Raw genomic sequence first — 17,270 nt, forward strand, 5'->3', positions numbered from 1 at the left:
TAATTCATTCCCAAATCTCCCCAAACAATCTTTTAACAATCACAAAAAACAACTCTTTTCAAAAATCAAAATACAAAAATGGTAAAAGATATTGAACCTGCAAGTAGATTGATGGTAATGCAATCATAGAAAAGAAAAAATCCAAACCAACAAGCTTTCCAAAATTCTGAAGAATAATGAAGAACAACAAATACCCTAACTAGTACTGAGAGGGGGGGTGAATCAGTATATACAAAATCTTCTCTACAACTTATCAAGTTAGAGTTCAATGCTAACCGATTGTCTCCATTATTGAGCTTAACCATGGCAATACTGATTAAACACAATAAGACTTCAGACAATGTAAACTGGGAAAACTGAACACTTCAAATACATTCAATACTTGATAACTACTTCATGCATTAACATATGCATGTGGTATATCAGCAATACCATACCCATTAGCTCTGCATGCATAATCACATAAACAAAGAATGCTTAATCATCACATGAAAAATGCACAACTCATGACACACATATTTTTCACGTGGAAACCCAAATATGAAAAACTATGGTGGGGATGAATACCCACAAGCTTTTTTTGAACTCTTTTCAAGCTTGCTTTGTTAGGAGCCTAGTCCAGTTAAAGACTTTACAATAAGGTTCTGCTTGGAACCGATTTTGTTAAAGATGACCTGATTTTAGGATGGCTATATAACCTGTTAAAGGTTGAAACCCTGTTAAAGGTTACCTCCCTAGAGGATTCAAAGAACTCAATGAACTTGAGTCACCTAGTTAGACGATTTATAGTAAGCCTATTAAAGATACCCGACAAAGGGATTTTCCTTCTATTGAAATGGTTAGTAGACAACAAGTAAAACTCTAATGTGATAACAACACTACATGCTAAGGCATATCCTTTTCAGCTCATGTACTCTACAATCACACTTTGTAGTTTTCACTCACTGATATGGCAAGTATCTCATCACTCAAATACATACACAACATTTTCCAACAACAACAATATCAAAACTCATCGACCTTATAAACAGGAATTGGGTCAGTAACACAATCCCTAAACCCTAAGCATCTTAGGTTTACAAATACAAGTGGTCCAATCCTGACCGTCCAAACATTTTTCATAGAATGAAACAATCACAAATAGATCACAAGTCATTATGCATCATCCATTCTTTACCACACATATAAATTAGTAACCCATCACGCTTTCTTCTCATACCACTAAGAAGAATGTTCATTCCCAAGGTAGACATTTAATGCAATCGATCTTCACATGCAAGATCCTGAAGGAAATCCTTCACGTGCATGAAATTTACATGGCATCTCGATCTCATCCTTATTTCTTAGCTAACTCATCATAGAATATCATCAATTGCATTGCACAAGCTAGATTGCTAAACTAGAAACCATAAAGCTGAGACCACCAACCGGTAGTCACACTTAGTGAAACCCTGATACCGATTCACTACATTTCTTCATACCGATTGACCTATACTGCTTCCAAGCTTCATACCAATGCATATTTGTGTACCTACTTGAACACATATTGACATCAATGACAACATACTTTTTCATTGCTTCATCATATGCCAACAATCTCCCCCTTTGGCATTCATGGCAATACTTAGTGTAGCATTGCAATTATAAACATCATAAACCAGTGCATCTAAAATATCTTCATTAGATATCTTCTCCCCTATCATATATCTTCTCCCCCTTTGACAATAATGCCAAAGTGGAGGCACAAGCTTCCATACTCCACTATGTTGCTCCCCCTATGGAGTAGCATCCTTCAACACATCAATCCTGAAAGATTTGTCACTGTAATACCTTACTGATGTGGAGCACACATCTTTAGTTTACTTCATGAATGGGCAAAACCCCTAATTCACCTCTCAAATAGGTAAATGTAGTCTTCGGTAAAGGCTTAGTGAATATGTCTACTAGCTGCTCCTTACTGGAAACATGTTGTAATATGACCTCTCTGTTTTGAACCTTCTCTCTCAAGAAATGATACTTCAGCTCAATGTGCTTAGTTCTAGCATGCAATATCAGATTCTTGGAAATATTGATTGAACTAGTATTGTCACAAAATATACTCACTAGTTCAGATATAGGTACTTTGAAGCTATTTAGTACACACTTCATCCAAATTGCTTGAGTCCAGTTCATAAATGTTGCCACATATTTTGCTTAAGCTATAGACTGATAAATACAACTCTGCTTTTTACTTGTCCAGGAGACTAGTCTTCCACCAAGAAAGAATGTTACATTCATTGTGCTCTTCTTGTCATTGACATTACCTATGCAATCTTCATCGATAAACACTTTGAGATTAAAATCACCATTGTATGGATACCACAATCTATAGTCAACAATCCCTTTTAGGTATCTAAGAATCCTCTTTACCACTACCAAGTTGGATTCTCTTGGACTCTTATGAAAACAAGCTACTATGCCCACTACATGAGAAATATCTAGTCTATTGTGCACCATATAGTGCATCTTACCGATCATTGACCGGTACTCCTTCTCATTCACCAATGCCGAATTATCTTCCTTAGTCAGTTTACAGTTGGTCACCATCAGTGTACCAACTGGTTTTCTCTCCTCCATGCCACAGGTCTTCAATACCTCTTTGACATACTTGGACTCGGTAATAAAGATACCCTCTTTCATTTGTTGCATCTATAAACAAATAAAGAATTTTATCTCTCCAATTAGAGACATCTCAAACTCTTTCTTCACTTCATCTGCAAAAGCATGACTCATTTCATCATCTCCTCCAAAGATTATGTCATCTACAAATACTTCATAGATTAGAATCTGATCAGCTTCAGATTTTTGGTATATTTTAATGTCCTCACTTGTTCTCTAAAATCTATACAGGCCCTTATGTAATACCATGCCCTTGGTGCTTGTTTCAATCCATATAGGGCCTTATGTAATATACACACCATGTTGCTATCTTCTCATAAGGCAAACCCATCTGGTTTCTCAATATACACTTCCTCTTCTAGGATTCCATTCAAGAAAGCAAACTTAACATCCATTCGGTATACTTTAAATCCCTTGACTGCTATAAGTGCAAGTAGCATTCAAACACCTTCCATTCTAGCCACAAGAGCAAAGGTTTCTCCATAGTCTTCTCCCTCTTCCTGCGCATATCCCTTTCATATAAGTTGTGCCTTGTTCCTCACAATTGTGCCTTCTTCATTTAGCTTATTCCCGAAGACCCATTTGGTACCTATGACATTCTTATGTTCTGGTTTGGGTACCAAGGACCATGTTGCTTTCTTTTCTATTTGGTCTAGCTTCTCTTCCATATCCTTAATGCAGTCTTCATCTGTAAGTGCTTCTCTAGAAGTCTTGGGCTCCAATTCAGAAATCATGCAAGAGTTTTCTTTCAACTTTCTTCTTGTGAGTATCCCTGCATCTTTATCTCCTATGATCTTCTTCAGATCATGTTGTAGTTTCACATATCTAGGAATGACTCTAGTTGGTTTTTCTTGCTTCTCCTCTTCTTCTTCACTTACTTCTTCTTATGCAGCTTCTACCGGTACAGGAACACAAAGGTCTTTACTTGTTTCTTTCTTAACTGGTTCCTAGAAGGCTATACCTAGTTCATCTTCCACTTTCTCACTATGGGTTTCCTCAGGCTCCTTAGGGGATTCATCAACCCTGACATTGATACTCTTAACAATTTTTTGAGTCCTATTATTGTAGCATTTGAGAGCTTTTCTCTTAGTGGAATATCCCAAAAATATTCCTTCATCACATTTAGAACCAAACTTGCTCAGATGCTCACCTCTCTTGATGTAACACTTACTGCCAAATACTTTAAAATAACTCACAGTGGGAGTCTTCCTAGTCCAATACTCATAAGGGGTTCTATTTTTACCTTTCTTGATGAGTACCTAGTTCATAGTATAGACTGTAGTGCTCACTGCTTCTCTCCAAAAAGTGTGAGCAACCTTTCCTTGGATCATCATTGTTCTAGCCGCATCAACTATAGTCCTGTTATTCCTTTCTTCTATTCCATTTTGCTGTGGTGTCCTTGGGGGAGACAACTACCTCTTGATACCGCTATCTTCATAGTACTTGTTGAATTCATTAGAAGTGAATTCACCTCCTTGATCAATTCTTAGACATTTTATCTTTTGACCACTTTCCTTGTCTACTAATGCTCTAAAGGCTTTGAACTTTCCAAACACCTCAAACTTCTCTTTCAAGAATGTGAGCCACATAATGCTTGAGAAGCCATCAATAAGAATCATGAAATACCTATCTCCCTTAATACTTCTAGTTTTCATAGGACCACACAAATTGGTATGCACAAGATCAAGTAAGTTTTCTGCTGAAAAATACTTATCTTTGAAAGTTGAGGAAGACATCTTCCCAAGTTGACAATCTTTTCAGAAAGCATTCTCCAATTTGTTTAGCAAAGACAATCCTCTTACTACCTTGATCTGACTAGCCTTTACAATATTATCAAAATTCATATGACAAACTCTCCTATGCCATATCCAACTATCATCAAACTTCACCATCAAACACTTACTTATCTTGGCATTCCGCTGAAACAAGTTACCTCTAGTCTTCTTACCGGTGGCAATAAGTTCACCACTCTTTCCAATTATACCGCATACTCCACCTTTGAACTCCCGAATGAGTCCTTTATCATTTAGCTGAGAAACACTTAATAGGTTATGCTTAAGACCTTCTACCCAGTAGATGTCATCCGCACTACTCTTTCCATTTAGTGAGATGGATCCTTTTCCTTTTACCAAGCATGGTGCATTATTGCCAAATCTGACAACACCTCCATCATATTATTCTAGAGACAAAAACTTTCCCTGGTCACCACTCATGTGGTGAGAACAACCACTATCAATAATCCACTCATTAGAGTTATGAATGCGAGAGACAAGTGCTTTACTATTAGACACTTCTTCCTTTACATCTACAAAAACTATCTTGTCATTCTCTTCATCCTTAGATTCTTCATCAGTAACACCTTCATCCATTGCAACAAGACAATTTCTTTTATTTCCTCCTTTATACTTTCTAAACCCCTATGGTTTATCCTTATTGTCATTGTTAGGAAATTTAATAGCTATATGTCCTATCTTATTGCAAGAAAAACATTTTAAAGGAGTCTTACTGTTGTATTTTCCAGTGCCTTTTAGAAGTCTCTTGGCAAGAAGAGCTTCAAACTGCATCAAAATCTCTTCATCCATATCTCTGCATTGCCTAGATTCATAACTGGTACTCACTTCTTTTCCTTTTCTGGTTGGTACAACAGATGCTCTAAAGGCTAACTCAGTCTTTTGAATACTACCATCATATCTATTCAAGTCATATTCAGTCAATTTTGCAATGATAGAGTCTAAGGATACCTTGGTTTTGTCAATAGACCTTAGCTCCTAAATAGCAACAACACTAATTGCATAGATCGGTAACAATGATCTCAAAAATTTACTGACAATGGTGGCATCTTCAATTATTCCACCAATGCTCTTGATATCTCCAACCACAGTCTCGATCCTTATGCCATATTGCTGAGTGGTTTCACCTTCAACCATCCTCATGTCTTCAAATTTTCTTCTAAGGCTCTCTTCCTTAGCTTGCTTGACATGCTCATCACTGCCATAAATAGTTTCCAATATAGGACAAACTACTAATAAGGGCTTCCATGACTTGCCCATTTTCTTGAATCTCTCTTCTTTTATCGTCGGTTAAAGTGCCAGTGGTTATTACATAGATATTCTCAACATAGGTCTAGTGTTGAGCACCCAAACTCTTGATATAGATCTTCATTCTTTCCTTCCATATTTTGAAGTTATCTATATTGAACTTAGGAACTTCCCTCTTCATCATTAAGAAAAGATCTTTTACCTCACATGATTAAGCTTATATCATCGAGGACCTAGAGTTGCTCTGATACCAATTGATGAATAATAATGAACAACAAATACCCTAACTAGTACTAAGAGGGGGGCTGAATCAGTACATACAAAAACTTCTCTACAAATTATCAATTTTAAACAATGCTAACCAGTTGTCTTCATTACTAAACTTAACAATAGCAATACTAGTTAAACACAGTAAGACTTCAGACAACATAAACTAGTAAAACAAAACACTTCAAATACATTCAATAATTGATAACTACTTCACCCATAAACATATGCATGTGGCATTTCAGCAATACCATACCCATTAGCTATGCATGCATTATCACTTAAACAAAGAATGTTTAATCATCACATGAAAAATGCACAACTCATGACAAACAGATTTTTCACGTGGAAAGCCAAATGGGAAAAACCACGGTGAGGATGAATACCCACAAGCTTGTTTTGAACTCTTTTGAAGCTCACTCTGCTAGGAGCCTAGCCCGGTTAAAGACTTTACAATAAGGTTCTACTAGGAACTGATCCTATTAAAGATCACTCAGTTAAGGGATGGCTATATACCCTATTAAAGGTTGAAACATAGTTAAAGGTTACCTCGCTACAAGATTGAAAGAGCTCAATAAAATTGAGTCACCTGGTTAAAGGATTTATAGTAAGTCGGTTAAAGCTACCCAACAAATGGATTTTCCTTTAGTTGAAATGGTTAGAAGACAACAGGTAAAACTCTGATCTGATAACAACACTATATGCTAAGGTAGATCATTTTTAGTTCCTCTACTCTGAAATCACACTGTATAGTTTTTACTCACTAGTTTGGGAAGTATCTCATTACTCGGATGCATACACAACTTTTTCCAACAACAATAATATCAAAAAATCATCGACCTTATAGACAAGAATTAGGTCGGTAACACAAACCCTAAACCCTAAGCATCTTAGGTTTACAATTGCAAGCATGCCAATCCTGACCATCCAAACATTTTTAATAGAATGAAACAATCCCAAACAAATAAAAAGTCATTCTGCATCATCCTTTCTTCACCACACATAGAAATTAGTAACCCATCACACTTTCTTCTCATACTGCTAAGAAGAATGTTCATTCTTGAGGTAGACATTTAATGCAATTGATCTTCACATGCAAGATCCTCAAGGATATCCTTCATGTGCACAAAAGTGACATTGCATCTCAATCTCATCCTTATTTCTTAGCTAACTCATCACAAAATATCATCGGTTGCATCACACAAGCTAGATTGCCAAACTGGAAACCCTAAAGTTTAGACTACAAACCGATAGTCATACTTAGTGAAACCCAGACACCAGTTCACTACATCTCTTCATACCGGTTGACGTGTACCGCTTCCAAGCTTCATACCAATGCATACCGGTGTACCTGATTGAACACATATTGACATCAATGACAACATCCTTTGTAACCGCTTCATCATATGCCAACAAATTCAACCCAACCAAGAAATTCTCACTCCAAGCAATTCTAAAATCTAAAAGTCATAGAAAGATATCTAGAAGCACACCCACAAAAAAGCTCCGAAAGCCAAAAATAGAATCTCATTCAAAACTACAAAATAATATATGCCAATAAAAGGATTACAATAAAATATATTCTATACCAACCCCTGTTCCAAAAATCGAGGTAAGAATATAAAATAATATTATTTACTTACACCTCAAATCTCAACAATGCGAATAAATAAATAATTATATAAACAATAAATAATTTGAAGATCAATGGAGTTGTGCATGGGCTAGGGCATCGAAGCCCTATCTCGTGAGTGGTGTCTACATGTTGGTGTAGTAGTGAGAGGGAGGTGCTTGCAAGTGGTGGTTGGTTCTACGGGAGGGGTTGGTAATGGGGTTGTGGGTGATGAAGGAGGTGCAGTGGTTGCGAGTGGTGGATGGTGTTGTGGGAGGTAGGGGTTCAGGGTTCCTGCGGATTTGTAGTCTTCTTGCAGGGAAGGGTGGTAGGGGTTCGCTCTGCCCTATGTTGGAGCTTGGAAGGGGAGGTGTGTGTTTTCTTGCAAGGGGTGTGGACTCCTTGCTCATTTCCCTTTAGGGGGTGGCTTTTTGCATGATACTGTTACTACTTATCAAATTTCCATTAGTTTTTGTATTCAAAGTCATACTATATATTCTAGTCGGTTAACACTACCGAATCATGTAGTCAGTACACATAGAGAAGTCCGTATGCACAATCTAGTCGGTTACAGAAGAAAGCAGTCACAAAATGCAATATACACCAAGCTATCTACCAAGTATCTTTTTGAGACTCCTGAGTAGAAAAGATGACACACCGAGTTAACATACACTGAGTGAAATGTGTTACCAGATACATTGAACCTGGACATGCATATGAAAATGTGTTACAAGATCGAGGCACATCTAATCGTTATTACATTGGAAATTTCACCAAAAGATTGTGTATGATTTTAAGGACAATCTAACCAATGAAATATTTTGTTTAGTTATTCATTTGAGGAATCTTGTTTGTAAGATCGAAGCAATGAATTGGACCACTATTTTAAGAGATCTATTTATACAGCATTAGTGAAGTGTATGTATGCATGAAGGAAGACTATTACAGAGACATAGAGGTCACCGAGAAGGTTTTCAGAGAACAGTCAAAGAACAGAGTAAACAGAAGGGTTTACCAAGTTACTATATGGGTTACCGAGGTATGCTATAAGCAAGGTAATCTATTCTGAGCACACAGAATCTGCTATAATATTTCAAATGTAAAGTTGCAGATATTTGTAATGATTTTATTGTAATATTGTGAAGTTGAAAGAGAAACATTTAACAGGGTAAAAGACTCTAATCAAGTCTATAAATTGTAAAGCCTCTAACCAGGTGCAACATTCAGAATAAATGTTGTAAAATCCTTTAGCAAGGTAGATCTAACAGATCTTGTTACTCCTAACAGGATAAGCTATCAGAAATAGCTAAATGTAGCTCTAACTGAGCATTCTTTATTATTGCAGTAGTGAAGTTGTGGGTGTCATCCCCACCATAGTTTTTCTCTCTAACCAAGAGTTTCTACGTAACCAAAATATGTGTTATGGAGTGAATCATGTATGATTGCTATCTATTTGTTTTAACTTTATTTTATGTTACTACACTATTTTGTTTATGCATAACAGTAAGGTTATTATTGAAGAAAATATTTGGAGTACTAATTCATCCCTCCCCTCTTAGTACATTAGCTTTCCATATTGGGCCTAATAGGTACTATGTCTAGAACTGGTGGAGAGGCCTTGAAGGCAACTCTCGATATGGATTTCCATTCTACAGTGGATTTGAAATCTCCATACCAAAATGTCAAGACCTTTGATAATAACCTTTTGCCTCATATTCAGGGGCTGATAGTGTTGGTGGCTCTTGAATCTCGAAGATTAATGGCTTCCTAGAGAGGTACAGCGAGAGACCATGGTTGATTATTCCTCTGGAGATGATAGTGGAAGATGTTAAATAATTTTCAAAACACTCGTTATACCACAAGTTTTTAGGGACAAGGGTTTCCCTGTATTTTTTGGAGAACTGGGCTTAGAGGACCTGGGCATCAATAGGGGAAATGGAGATTATGTTGCTGGCAAACAACTACTTAATGGTTACTTTCAACTGCATGGAGGATCGTAATAGGGATTTTGAAGGAGGGCCATATTTTTACAACTAGGTGGGGTTGTTCATCAAACCTTAGCATGCGGGGTTCAACCCTTAGGAGGAGCTCCCAAATAGGGTCCTAGTGTGGGTTCGTCTCTCACATTTTTCAGTGGAATGTTGTTGGGAGGATGTGTTATAGATGCTCACTTCAGTGCTCAGGAGGCCAGTTGGAGCCTCAACGCAAACCTTGGGGGAAAAGGTAATGACTTTCACTCGTATTTGTGTTGAAATTGATCTTAGTAAGCCCTTTCCAGATGCTATAGATATATGTGCGGGTTCTTATTCTTGGGTTTAGCAGCTAGATTATGAGACTTCATCATTTCTATGTCGTTTGTGTCATGAGTATGGTCATTTGTAGTGCAAGTGTCCTAGGTATAAACCAATGGTGTGCCAACCTCAATAGCCGACTCGTAACGTAGATGGGGCTGACAAAGGAAAAGCTTCCATGAGTGTGGAAGTTGTGGGTGCTGATGGTTTTGTCCCAGTTAATACACAGAATAGGAATTGGGGACAAAAGAGGTCACTATAGGAGAGACAGGAGGACACCTTTAACAGATTTGAAGCCTTGGATGACCCTACCCAATAAGAGGTGAACCCTAGGTTAACTCCTTTGGATCAGGGTGCATTAGGGTTGGTTAATGATAGTGTAAATTGGGACTCAACTTAGGCTTTGCAAATTATTGGGAGTCAGCAAATGGAGATTGATATGCCAGTAGTGGCTTAGTTGATGCCCATTTCTAGTGCTATAGTGGAGTTGGCTAGGGGGGATGGTTCTCTTGCAACTCAAAAATTAGAATCTGTTGGGGCCAAAAGTAACAAGATGGCCTTACATTTGGGTCTCCATTAGAAGGACATTAAGAAAGGACCAACGAAGAAGATTTCAAAGGTTGATAGAAAGAAGGATTTGGATAAGATCAAATTGGTGGGGGAGAATTTGGTTGATTCAGTGTTAGTAAAGACTCTCGATTCTCTTTTTTGCAATCCCCCAAAATTATTGTTCTATCATGGAATGTGAGGGGTTTGAACAGTGGCCCTAGACAAAAAGTTATTCAGGAGTTGATAAGGTGTCATTCTCTTGATATCCTTTTCTTGTAGGAGACAAAACTTTATGTGGAAAGTATGATGGATTTGGTGTCAAATCTATGGGGAAGAAGCCAGAGTTAATGTACTGGGGCTATTGGCTCCTTGGGAGGGGTGGCCTATCTTTGGAACCCTTTAAGGATTCACTCTGTCTAGTGGGTTGCCTCTAGATCTTCGTTATCTGAGGTTGTCTCTAGTCTCAAGACTGGGGAATATATCTTGTTTACTAACATCTATTCCCCCACTGATCTTCAGGGTAAGCAAAATGTATGGTCTCATATTTCTTGTATGTGAAGGTTTGTCCCTTTTCAACGTTGGATTATGGCAGGCGATTTAAATGCCATCCTTGAGTTGAGTGAGAAGAAGGGGGTGTTATGTGATTGGAAGCTTCTTTCCTTTTTTCCGGATAGTATATCATCATTGCATCTTATTGACATTAATCCTAGTAATAGTTTGTTCACTTGGAACAAAAGGATGGTGGGGGAGTATTGGATTGCGGAGAGGTTGGATCAATTTTTGGTTTCTAGTTTTTGGGTTGGTGGGGGCTGGTCCACAAGCTCTGAGATTCTTGACTGGAGAGGGTCAGACCACTGGCCCATCAAGATGGTTTCTTCTTCTGCTCGGGTCACTCGCTCTCCTTCATTCAAATTTCAACTTATGTGGCTTCGGGATCCTGCTTTGTAGACTCTTGTAGCAGAGTGGTGGAGGAAAGGGATGCCTACCTTTGGCACTGCTATGTACACTTTTGCCAAAAAGATGCAATTTGTTAAGTTTCAACTTAAACAGTGGAACTGTGAGGGTTTCAGTAAGATTTTTCATGCTAATAATTTTTTTCAAATAGTGTTGAATGGCATCACCAGTGAAATTAGAGTCTATGATTTGTCTGAAGCCTTTCTTAGGGAAGAAATATATTGGAAACAAAGAGCTTGTATTGTTTAGCTTCAAGAAGGGGATAACAACACTGGTTTCTTCTTCAAGTCAATGAAAGCAAGAAGACATGGAAATTCCATTCCTATTTTGGTCAATGATAGAGGTGAGAAGTATTTATCCTTGCAGGAGATCTCTAGGGAGTCTTTATAGTATTTCCACTATCTCTTTAGTGAGGATTCTCAGGAGAAATTGGTGGAGGAGAATCAAATTCTCACTTGCATTCCTTCTTTAGTTACTACGGAGACAAATGAGAAGCTAATGGGTCTCATTTTTTTGGAAGAACTTGAGAGGATTGTTTTTCACATGAGGAAGAGAAAAGCTCCTGGACCGAATGGGTTCCCAATTGAACTCTTTCAAGATTTTTGAGATATTATCAAACTCAACTTATTGGAAGTTTTCCAGGAGTTCTAGAGGAATAAGCAGATGCTTTGGGCTTTGAATGCCACTTTCATTTCTCTAATCTCAAAGTGTGATGGGGTTGACCGGTTAGGCTAGTTCTGACCTATCTTGCTCTGCAATGTGATTTATAAGATCATCTCTAAGCTGATAGCGGATAGGTTGAAGAAGTGTCTGGGGGATGTTATCTTTGAGGATCAGAGCAGGTTTGTGGAAGGGTGCCAAATCTTTGATGGTTTGGTCATTGCTATGGAGACCATTCATTCTATGGAAACCTCTAAGGAAAAAGCTATGTTTATTAAGTTGGATATGGCTAAGGCTTATGATAGAGTTCATTGGTCCTTCCTCAAGAAGATTGTCAAGGATGTTGGCTTTGATAACGAATGGATCCAATTGGTTATGAGTTGTGTTATGTCTACCTCTTTCTTTATGCTAATCAATGGAGATCATATTGAGCTATTTGGTCCTTCTAGGGGTCTTCGCCAAGGGCACCCCCTTTCCCATTATTCATTCTTCTCATTGAGGGTCTCGGGAGGCTGATTAAGCATAATGTGGGTCTGGGTATGATTCAGTGTTGGAGTTGGGGTAATGACTTACAACCACAATCTCATTTGCAATTTGTTGATGACACAACCCTAATGGGTCTGGCTTGAATCAGAGAAGCTACTAATTTGTCTAAGGCTTTAGATTTTTATCTTGTGGTGTCAAGCGAGTTGATCAATAAGGATAAATCTTCTATTATCTTCTTCAATGCTCCTGGAACTATTCAAAGGAGGATTTCTCTTATCTTGAGATTTCAAGTTGGTTCTCTTCCCTTGACTTATTTGGGTATTCTTATTTCTCCTGGTAACCCTCCTAGGGAGTCATGGCATGGGATCTTAGATAAATTTTGCATGAAGGTTGAACATTGGAAAAACATATGGTTATCCTTTGCTGGGAGGGTTTAGCTAATTCAGTCAGTGGTCCAGGCTCTTTTGATTTATCGATGTATGCTACAAGTGGCTCCTAAGTAGTTCTTGAAGGTATTGGACTCTTTGGCAAGGAAATTCTTATGGGCAGGCAATCTATCCTCATCCAAATGGAGTCTTGTCAATTGGGACTTGATATGTATCTCGAATCAGTCAGGGGGGCTTGGTTTAAGGCAGTCTATTTTATTTGGGGAGGCTCTGGCCGCTAAATTTTACTAGAGGTGGTGTGTTGAGTAGGATCAAGGTTGGGCTAAGATTTTGGCCTACAAATATATGCAGAGGATCTCGATGGAGTAAACTCCAAGATATCCACTCGAGGAAAAAGGCTCATCTATTTGGTATACTCTCAAGAAGGGGGTTTGGTGCAGGAGCACCTAGCTTTGCTTATATTCTACATTTTTTGGTATTTTCATGCTTAAGTGTCTTGTTAGTTTTGAAATATTGTCATAGGTTTTTTTGAGTCATTTCATATATTTTTTATCTTATTTTGTGCTTGAGAGATCAAGTTTTGTTTTCCTAAGGTTTGAGTTCTTAGTTTTGTGCTCCTAGGCCAAATAAGGCTAAAAAGTGGAAAATTGCCTTATAGGCTTAGCCATATTTTGGAAAGCATTGAAAAAATTTTAGAAAGTGTTTTTAATCATTCCTAGGTTAGTTTATAAGGTTGGTTGAGTTAGGTTGCTCAAATTGCCATTTGGAGCAACAAAAGTTTTCATTCTTGCTTGTGAAAGTTGTCATTTTGGACACTTTTTGTAATAAGAAGACATAAATGCCTTATATCCATATGGGACATGGTAACTACCTTCCAATACTATTTATATTCCTCCCTCTTCTTGGTATAAGGTTGGATTTTGTACTTTCTAATCATAATCAATTGAAAGAGGAAGCATTTTTCTGGTTTTTCTCATATTTTGCACTCCATTTGGATAGCACTCCATATTGGGGCATCTCTTTTCCATATTGTGCCTTTTGGAAAGTGAATTTTTTGTATATTCAATTCTCTTTATGTAATTATTTTGTAGGTTGTGCATTTGGAAGTTGGTTCTATAAAATAGTTTTCATTTTGCTCCTTGATTGCCCTGTCAAGGGTTTTGGGTTCCAAAATGCATCAACTTGTCTAAATCCAGGTTTGGGCTCCCATGGGTGGACTTACACAAGTTGTATTGCATAATTATAGTGTAAATATGTCATATTTTGGCTAGGGTTGTAGAAAAGAAGTGCCTTTGAGTTTATAATAGGCAAGTTGGAGATGGACTTAGCTAGCAAATGTGAACAAAGATTAAACTTGTTTGTGCTCAAAGGTCAATTTGATTGAGAAAAATTAAGGCAGAGGTCTGCACTAGTCTCCTTGGAGTTTTAGAGACATTTGGAGCTCCAAACAATGTTTTCTATACCTTGTAAATGTGTCAAGTTATAGCTAGCAGCGAACACCCTATTTTGGGAATTTAATGTCTTTTTGAATCCAAAATTGCTTTATGAACATGTCCATGCTTTGGAATCTTGTAAAAAGTGTTATAAATGTGTTTTGAGGTTGCTACATACCTTGGTGAATTTTTCCATGAAGTTATAACCATTCAAAGTGCAGATAAGATAGTGAATTAGCAGTGACAGTGCATATAACAGTCATTTTATTGCCTTTTCCAGTTTGTATGGAAAATGTTTGATGTAATGTCATGCAAGGAAGAGTTGGAGAAAGTTAAAAATGATGTGGCAGAGGTTCTATAATGGTGTGGAAGCTTAACTTGTCATTTAGAAGAGATCTCCTATGTTTCATGAGCAAAACCCTCTCTAAACCCTACTTCCTTGTGTAAAAATGTGGACAGTCATTATTCTACCTTCTCAGGAGCTAAAACCATAAAAATTATTTATTTTGGACATTTTTTACACATTCCATGTTAGGTTCCATGGTGGTTATGGTCATCATTTCACTATACAAGAAAAATTCACTCAAATTAGACCTCGTCAGGCTAGTAGCCTTGTAGCCTATTTTAACTAAAAAGTTGAGCCCGATTGCTTCAAGGGTGTTAGAACCTTCCAAAAATTTGAAGGATAGTTGAAAGACACTCAAAGAGTCTCATTCAATTAATATTTATAGTTAAGATACCATCTAGGGGTGTGGATCTATGGAGGAGGATTTGAGTAACATTGAGGAAATAAGCTTGAGCAAGGGAGTGTAACAGCATAATAGGGTGGTTGTTTGAGAAGAGGTGTGGGTGTTGAAGATTGATATTGAAAACACTAATTGAACACAAAAGAAAAAACATATCCTTTGGGTCCTCTTGATTTATTAAACCAATTTAGACTTATTGAGCAACTTCTCACCCAATCTCCCTATCATAGTGGTATCAGAGCCTGAGAAAGATTCAAGTGAAAAGAGAAAACAAATTGACTTAGGATTAATAGAATACTTAGAAGACAACATGGTGACTAATGCTGATTTAGCCAAGAAGAAGAAAATAGAGCACTCAAGAAGAGGTTGGAGCAACTAGCAATGAAACTAGTTGAAGTAGAAGTTAGGACTGAAGAAGTCAATGATAAGGTAGGAGATAAGGGCAAAATGGTGGAAATAGAAGATGAGGTTCCCATACCTGAACCTATTCTTGAGTAAGAGACATTATTGAAGGCTTTGAGAGCTATGAGTGATAAAACCTTAGAGGGAGTGGCTCTTTTAAGTGGAAACATGGATCATGATACTCTTATAGAATGGATTGAAGGCCTAAAAAACCATTTTGATTGTGATGGAATAACTGAAGCACAAAAGGTTAAAGTAGAAAAATCAAGGTTGAGAGGGGAAACCTTAACTTGGTTGAAGTTAATCCAAGAGGAAATGTTGAAAGAGGATAAGAATCCAATAGCCACCTAGAAAGAAATGGTAACAAAAATTAGAGAAACCTATATTCCTGAAGACTATGAAATCCAACTACATAGGAAAAGAGAAAACTTGAGACAAAAAGACTTAGATGTCTATACCTATACTGAGGAATTTCAAAAACTATGCATGAGATCCAAGGTAGTAGAGGATGAGATTATAAGAGTATCAAGGTATTTGAATGGATTGAGATGGAACATATAAGAAGAGATGAGTTTGTTATGTCAACAAATAGTTCACAAGTGTTATCAACTAGCACTCGAAGTGGAAGAGAAGAATAAGAGAAAGAAAGAACAAAGCAACAAAGGAAGAGGTAGGGGAAGAGATGGTAGAGGCCATAGAAGAAGTTTTGGTGGAAGAGGAGATCAAAGGTCCCAAGGAGAATCCAAACTTATTGAGCAAAGTGGGGATTCATATAGCCAGAGCAGTTATAGAGGAAGGGGATCTAGCAACCCAGGTAGAGGTAGATCTAGTGGACCAGGAAGAGGGTCCTACTTCTCCACCATGAAATGATACAATTGTCAAAAGTTGGGGCACCCTGCCTACAAATGTCCAAAAAAACCCACTTCATCACAAGGAGGTTAAAGAAAGTACATTATGTGCAAGAAAATGCAGCAAGTAGTGAAGCTCATGAAGTGATCTTAACATCAGAAGATGGGGATAGTTTGATGATGAGAAGAGTCTTGATAAAGGAGCCAATAAAGGAAGAACCAATTCAAAGAAGGTCAATGTTTAGAATTAAGTGCAAGATTATGGGAAAGGTATGCAAGGTGGTCATTGATTTAGGATCCATAGATAACATAGTTTTAGAAGAAGCAGTGAGTAAACTCAAGCTAGAAATAATCCCTCACACACATCCTTATAGAGTCACATGGTTGAATAGGGAGCAACATGTTCTTGTCAATGAACAAACATGGGTAGAATTCACTATAGGAGGGTATCAAGATAAGTTCTTATGTGATATTTTTCCAATGGATTCTTTCCATCTACTTCTTGGTAGACCTTGTCAATTTGATAGGAAATCCATACACAATGGTGAAAAAAACTCCTACTCATTTTAGAAGGATGGTGTTACATACAAAATTCAGTCTATAAATGAAGAGAAAGAGGGCAGCAGGTCAAGGAATTAGAATGTTTTAATAGTGAATGAGAAAGAGTTTATTAACACACTTGAAGAGGATGAAGGAGTGGGATTTTCATTCATAGTGACACCCAAGGAAGAAAAGAAGGAGAAAAAGGTTGAAATACCACAAGAAGTGTAGCAAATACTTGATAACTTTAAAAAAATTATAAGGGATGGAAAACTTGCAACCCTACCACCTCCTAGAGCAATTAGCCATAAAATAGACTTCATTCAAGGAGACTCTTTATGAAATAAAGCCGCCTATAAGATGACACCTAAGAAAAAAAAAAAGTGGCAAGACAAGTGCA

This window comes from Cryptomeria japonica, chromosome 9 (assembly GCF_030272615.1).
Source record: "Cryptomeria japonica chromosome 9, Sugi_1.0, whole genome shotgun sequence".
Classification (NCBI taxonomy): Eukaryota; Viridiplantae; Streptophyta; class Pinopsida; order Cupressales; family Cupressaceae; genus Cryptomeria; species Cryptomeria japonica.